The sequence below is a fragment of the Hylobates moloch genome, unplaced genomic scaffold, assembly GCF_009828535.3.
Source record: "Hylobates moloch isolate HMO894 unplaced genomic scaffold, HMol_V3 SCAFFOLD_3, whole genome shotgun sequence".
NCBI lineage: Eukaryota > Metazoa > Chordata > Mammalia > Primates > Hylobatidae > Hylobates > Hylobates moloch.
This window is the reverse complement of record NW_026652278.1, coordinates 13473703-13480494: the sequence shown is the minus strand read 5'-3', so window position 1 is coordinate 13480494 and position 6792 is coordinate 13473703. Positions and strand designations below refer to the sequence as shown.

The 6792-nt window shown below is 36.6% G+C and overlaps 1 pseudogene; it reads right to left on the bottom strand.

Annotated features, from left to right (window-relative positions):
• Positions 1-3878: 3878 nt before the first annotated feature.
• LOC116480522 (nascent polypeptide-associated complex subunit alpha-like) lies at positions 3879-4541 on the bottom strand (annotated as a pseudogene).
• Positions 4542-6792: the final 2251 nt, after the last annotated feature.

The following is a 6792-nucleotide window of genomic DNA, read 5'->3' as shown; positions in this document are numbered from 1 at the left end:
AAATTTTTATTTTTGAGACAGGGTTTCGCTCTGTGGCCCAGGTATGATCACACCTCACTGCAGCCTCGATCTCCTGGGGTCAGGCAATCCTCCCGTCTCAGCCTCCAGAGCAGCTGGGACTACAGGCACATGCCACCACACTTGGCTCATTAAAAAAAATTTTTTTTATAGATACGGGATTTTGCTATGTTGCGCAGGCTGGTCTCAAACTCCTGTGCTTGAGCAATCCTCCTGCCTCGGCCTCTCAAAGTGCTGGAATTGGCATGAGCCACTGTGCATGGCCTGAAAATCTTGATTATAAAAATATAATTTTGCTAAAATGAAGTCAGGAAAAATAAAACTTGTGAAATAAATATAATGTGTGAATGATGTATACATTTGTTACATATCAAACACTACTAGCCCATTAATAGAACACTCAGACATAAGCAGCACTAAATTTAGTTGTTTGATATTTTGCCAGCCTTCAGTTATATTAAAACCCAACTTTATACATATTTTAAACTTTGTCCATATGAAGGTATACGGACTAATTCTGTTTATATGGTATATCACATTTATTGACTTGCATGTGTTAAACCATCCCTGCATTCCTGGAATGAAATCCACTTGATCATCATGGATTATCTTTTTGATATGTTGAATTTGGCTAGCTGGTATTTTGTTGAGGATTTTTGCATCTATGTTCATCAGGGATGTTGGTCTGGAGTTTTCTTTTTTTGTTATGTCTTGTCCTGGTTTTGGTATTAGGGTAATACTGGTTTCATAGAATGACTTACAGAGGATTCCCTCTTTCTGTATCTTTTGGAATAGTTTTGGCAAGATTGGTACCAGTTCTTCTTTGAATGCCTGATAGAATTTGGTGCTGGATTTTTTTTCTTAGCAATTTTAAAATTATTGTTTCAATTCGCTATTTGTTATTGGTCTGTTTAGAGTTTCTTTTTCTTTCTAATTTAATCTAGGAGGTTTGTATATTTACAGGAATTTACCCATCTCCTCTAGATTTTCTAGTTTGTGCATGTAAAAGTGTTCACTGTAGCCTTAAATGATCTTTTGTGTTTCTGTGATATAGGTTGTAATATCTACTGTTTTGTTTCTAATGAAGCTTATTTGGATCTTCTCTCTTTATTTCTTGGTTAATCTTGCTAATTATCTATGAATTTTGTTTATCTTTCTGAAGAACCAGCTTTTTGTTTCAATTATCTTTTGTATTTTTTTTTCAATTTATTTAGTTCTGCTCTTTGTTATTTCTTTTCTTCTGCTGGGTTTGAGTTTGATTTTTTCTTGTTTCTCTAGTTCCTTGAGATGTGACATCATATTGTCTATTTGTGCTCTTTCAGACTTTGGATGTAGGCATTTAATGCTATGTACTTTCTTCTTAGCACCACTTTTGCTGTGTCCCAGAGATTTTGATAAATTGTGTCACTATTACCATTCAATTCAAATAATTTTTAAATTTCCATCTTGATTTCATTATTGACCCAAAGATTGTCCAGGAGCAGATTATTTAATTTCAATGTATTTGTGTAATTTTGAGGGGTCTTTTTGGAGTTAATTTCCAGCTTTATTCCACTGGCCTGAGAGGGTACTTTATATAATTTTGATTTTCTTAAATTTGCTGAGACTTGTTTTCTGGTCTATCATATAGTCTATCTTGGAGAATGTTCCATGTACTGAAGAAAAGAATGTATATTCTGCAGTTGTTGGGTAGAATATTCTGTAAATATCTGTTAAGTCCATTTGTTCTAAGGCACGGTTTAAATTCATTGTTTTTTTGTTGACTTTCTGTCTTGATGACCTGTCTAATGCTGTCAGCGGAGTACTGAAGTCCCCCACTATTATTGTGTTTCCATCTATGTCATTTCTTAGATCTAGCAATGATTGTTTTATAAATATGGGAGCTCTAGTGTTAGGTGCATATATATTTGGGATTGTGATATTTTTCTGTGAGACTGATCCTTTTATCATTGTACAATGTCCCTCTTTCTTTTGTTTGTTTTTTTGAGACCGAGTCTTGCTCTGCTGCCCAGGCTGGAGTGCAGTGGCGTGATCTCAGCTCACTGCAAGCTCTGCCTCCTGGGTTCATGCCATTCTCTTGCCTCAGCCTCCCGAGTAGCTGGGACTACAGGCGCGCACCACCGCCTGGCTAATTTTTTGTATTTTTAGTAGAGATGGGGTTTCACTGTGTTAGCCAGGATGGTCTTGATCTCCTGACCTCGTGATCCACCCGTCTTGGCCTCCCAAAGTGCTGGGATTACAGGCGTGAGCCACCGCGCCCAGCCCCTTTGCCTTTTTAAACTGTTTTTGCTTTAAACTTTGTTTTGTCTGATATAAGAATAGCTACTCCTTCTTGCTTTTGGTTTCCATTTGCATGGAATATCTTTTTCCACCCCTTTACCTTAAATTTATGTGAGTCCTTATGCATTCAGTGAGTCTCTTGAAGGCAGCAGATGCTTGGCCTGGTGGATTTTTATCTGTTCTGCCATTCTGTATCTTTTAAGTGGGGGATTTAGGTCATTTACATTCAACGTTAGTATTGAGATGTGAGCTACCATTTTATTCATTGTGCTAGTTGCTGCCTGAATACTTTTTTTTTCACTGTGTTATTGTTTTGTAGTGCCTGTGAAATTTATGCTTTAAAGAGGCTCTATCTGGTGTATTTCAAGATTTTGTTTCAAGATTTAAAACTCCTTTTTAGCATTTCTTACAATGCTGGCTTGGTAGTGGTGAATTCTCTCAGCATTTGTTTGTCTGAGAAAGGCTTCTCTCCTTCATTTATGAAGCTTAGTTTTGCTGGATACAAAATTATTGGCTGGCAAATATTTTGCTCAAGGGGCTAAAGATAGGACCCCAATCCCTTCTGGCTTGTAGGGGGTTTCTGGTGAGAAATCTGCTGTTAATCTGATAGGTTTTCCTTTATAGTTTACCTGATGCTTTTGCCTCACAACTCTTGATTCTTTTCTTCGTCTTGACTTTAGATAACCTGATGACTATGTGCCTAGGTGATGATTTTTTTGTGATGAATTTCCCAGGTGTTTTTTTGAGTTTCTTGTATTGGGATGTCTAGATCTCTAGTGAGGCCAGGGAAGTTTTTTTTTTTTCAATTATTCCCTCAAATATGTTTTCCAAACTTTTAGATTTCTCCTCTTCCTCAGGAACACCAATTATTCTTAGGTTTGGTAATTTAATATCCCAAATTTCTTGGAGTCTTTGTTCATTTTCAAAAATTCCTTTTTTCTTTGTCTTTGTCTGATTGAGTTAATTTGAAAGCCTCATCTTTGAGCTCTGAAGTTCTTTCTTCTACTTGTTCTAGTCTATTGTTGACACTTTCCCGTGCATTTTCTATTTCTTAAGTGTGTCTTTTATTTCCAGAAGTTGTGATTGTTTTTCCTTTATAAGATCTGTTTCTCTGGAGACATGGTCATTCATATCCTGTATTGTTTTTTATATTTCTTTAAATTGGTTTTCACAGTTCTGTGGTGTCTCCTTGAGTAGCTTAATAATCAACCTTGTGAATTCTTTACCTGGCAATTCAGAGATTTTTTTCTTGGTTTGGTTCTATTACTGGGGAGATAGTGTGGTCTTTTGGGGGTGTTATAGAACCTTGTTTTTGTCACATCACCAGAATTACTTTTCTGATTCCTTCTCATTTGGGTAGACTATTTAAGTGGAAAAATCTGGAACTCAAGGGCTGCTGTTCAGATTCTTTTGTCCCACAGGGCGATCCCTTGATGTGGTGCATTCTCCCTTTTCCTAGGGATAGGGCTTCCTAGAGAGCCAGACTGCAAGGGTTATTATTGCTCTTCTAGAAACAGTACAAATTTCAAATCAAGCTGCAGTTACTTCTTGGAAACAGCGAGCAAGTTGTTTTCAGTTGGTTACTTTGTTAATTCCATAATAGCATTTACAACATAATTACTGTTGTTCTTCAGGGCTTGGACTGCCTTTGCTTTTGACATATTTGCTTGTGACATGACCAGTTCCATGCCCTTAACCTCCACACCTGTTTTATCAACTTCTTCCTCTTCACTCTCCTCTTGTACAGTTGGGGTCTGTGTTGTTTCTTAAATGTTTGAGATAGATTTACCTTGAACTTTGAATTTCTCAGCAGCTGCTAGCTGTGCTTGCTGAGATAAATCTTCATTTTTGGTTCCCCCCAAAACTATGTAGGTATCCAAAGCAGGGCTCTTGTAGACATCTGGTTTTGTGATGACAAAGAGGATATTCTTAGATTTCCAGATAGTGACTCTAGTAACCCCTGTAACCTGTCGAAGACCCATTTTGGACATAGCCTTCTGTGCTTTCTTTTCACTCTGACTCTGTTTTGCTTTACTGACTGGTTCTTCATTAATTTCAGCTGCTGCTGCCAGCTGGGCTTGTTGTGTGGTTGTCTGTGTGGAATCCTGTTCCATCACTGTCAGATTCTGCTCCAGACCCTCTGATTCATCACTGTCAGATTCTGTTCCAGACCCTCTGTCAGCCTGGGGCTGTGTCAACTCCTGTTCTGTAGCAGGGATGGTTCCTGTGGCTTTGCCGGACATTTTGCGCAGGGAATGCAGAATGCTTTGCCCACTTTTTGATGGTATTATTTGTTTTTCTCCTTGCTGATTTGAGTTTCTTGTAGATTATGGATATCAGTCAAAATATTGTTGGATGCATAGTTTGCAAATATTTTCTACCATTCTGCGGGTTGTCTGTTTACTCTGCTGATTATTTATTTTGCTGTACAGAAGCTTTTTAGTTTAATCAGGTCCCATTTATTTATTTTTGCTTTTGTTGCATTTGCTTTTGGGGTCTTAGTCATAAACTCTTTGTCTAGGCCAATGTCTAGAAGAGATTTTCCTAGGTTTTCTTCTAGGATTTTTTATAATTTCAGGTCTTAGATTTAAGTCTTTAATCCATGTTGAGATGATTTTTTATATGGTGAGAGATAAGAATCCAGTTTCATTCTTCTACATATGGCTATCCAGTTTCCCCAGCACCATTTACTGAACAGGGTGTCCTTTCCCTAATTTATGTTTTTGTATACTTTGTTGCAGATCAGTTGGTTGTAAGTATCTGGCTTTGTTTCTGGGTTCTCTGTACTGTTCCATTGGTCTATGTGTATACTTTTGTGCCAGTACCATGCTGTTTTGGCTACTATAGCCTTGTAGTATAATTTAAGTTGGTTAATGTGATGCCTCCAGATTTGTTCTTTTTGCTTAGGATTGCTTTGGCTATTTAGGCTTTTTTTTTGGTTCTATATGAATTTTAGAATTGTCTTTTTCTAATTCTGTGAACAGTCATGTTGGTATTTTGATAGAAATTGCATTGAATCTGTAGATTGCTTTGGGAAGTATGGTTATTTTTATGATATACATTCTTCCAGTCCATAAGCATGACATGTATTTCCATTTGTGTCACTGTGATTTCTTTCAGCAGTGTTTTGTAGTTCTCCTTATATAGATCTTTCACCTCCTTGGTTAAGTATATTCCTAGGTATTTTATTTTATTTTTTTGCAGCTATTGTAAAGGAGATTGAGTTCCTGATTTGAGTCTCAGCTTGATTGTTGTCAGTATATAGTAGTGCTACTGATTTGTGTACATTGATTTTGTAACCTGAGACTTTACTGAATTCATTGAACAAATCTAGAAGTCTTTTGGAGGAGACTTTAGGGTTTTCTAGATATATGATTATATTATTGGAAAACATAGATAGTTTGACTTCCTCTTTTCCAATTTGGAGACCCTTTATTTCTTTCCCTTGCTTGATTGCGCTGGCTAGGATTTCCTTCCTCTACATCTTTGCCATCACTTGTTATTTTCAGTCTTTTTAATTTTAGCCATTCTAGTGGGTGCATATTGGTGTTTCATTGTGATTTTTATTTGTATTTCCTTGATGACTAATGATACAGAGCATTTTTTCATGTGCTTATTTGCCATCCATGTCTTCTTTGGCAAAATGTGTATTCAAGTATTTTGCCTATTTGTCTTATTATTGAATTGTAAGCATTTTTTATGTACTTTGGATAGATGTAAGTTTTGCAAATATTTTTGCAAAAAGAGTTTTTTGAAGAGTAAAATGTTTATATTTTTGATGGAGTCCAATTTATCAAAAAAAAAAAAGTTCCTGCTTTTTGTGTCTTACTGAAGAAATCTTTGCCTAACCCAAAGTCATTAAGATTTCCTCCTGTGTATTCCAGAAATTTTATAGTATTAGCCCTCATATTTAGGTATATAATGCATTTTGAGTTGTTCTTTTCTTTTTTGCTTGTGGATGACCAGTTGCCCCAGGGCCATTTGTTAAAAAGATTTGTTTTAATCCATTGCTGTGGCACCTTTGTTGAAACCCAACTGATCATTTATGTGTGTCTAATTCTGGATAGTATGCTATTTCATTGATGTCTATGTTTATTGTTTCATAACTGCTGCACTATTTTATGACTGAAGTTTAGGAAGATAAGAGAAAGAAAAGCTTCAGGCAGCTCAGAAATAAAACTCTAATGAAAGGATGACCAATGGCACCCAAGTGTGTATTTTGGGGCATGCCAAATCACACTGACAATTTGCAGTGAAGAGAATTTCTATTTTGGGATTAAGCCTGCAATTAAGTTTTTCTATAAAGTTGCTTCTAGAATGCTCTGTGTCACCCTAACTCCCCAGGGGTACCTCTGTATTTAGGGATACCTAAAATAAACCAAACCTTGGACACTTACTCTGATCTTGTAGATAGGAAATGGCAGAAAGTTTGTGCATGTTGCCTATCAGAGATGGCACGCTAGGTGTTAAATTGCAATCTCTCTGCAGAACAAG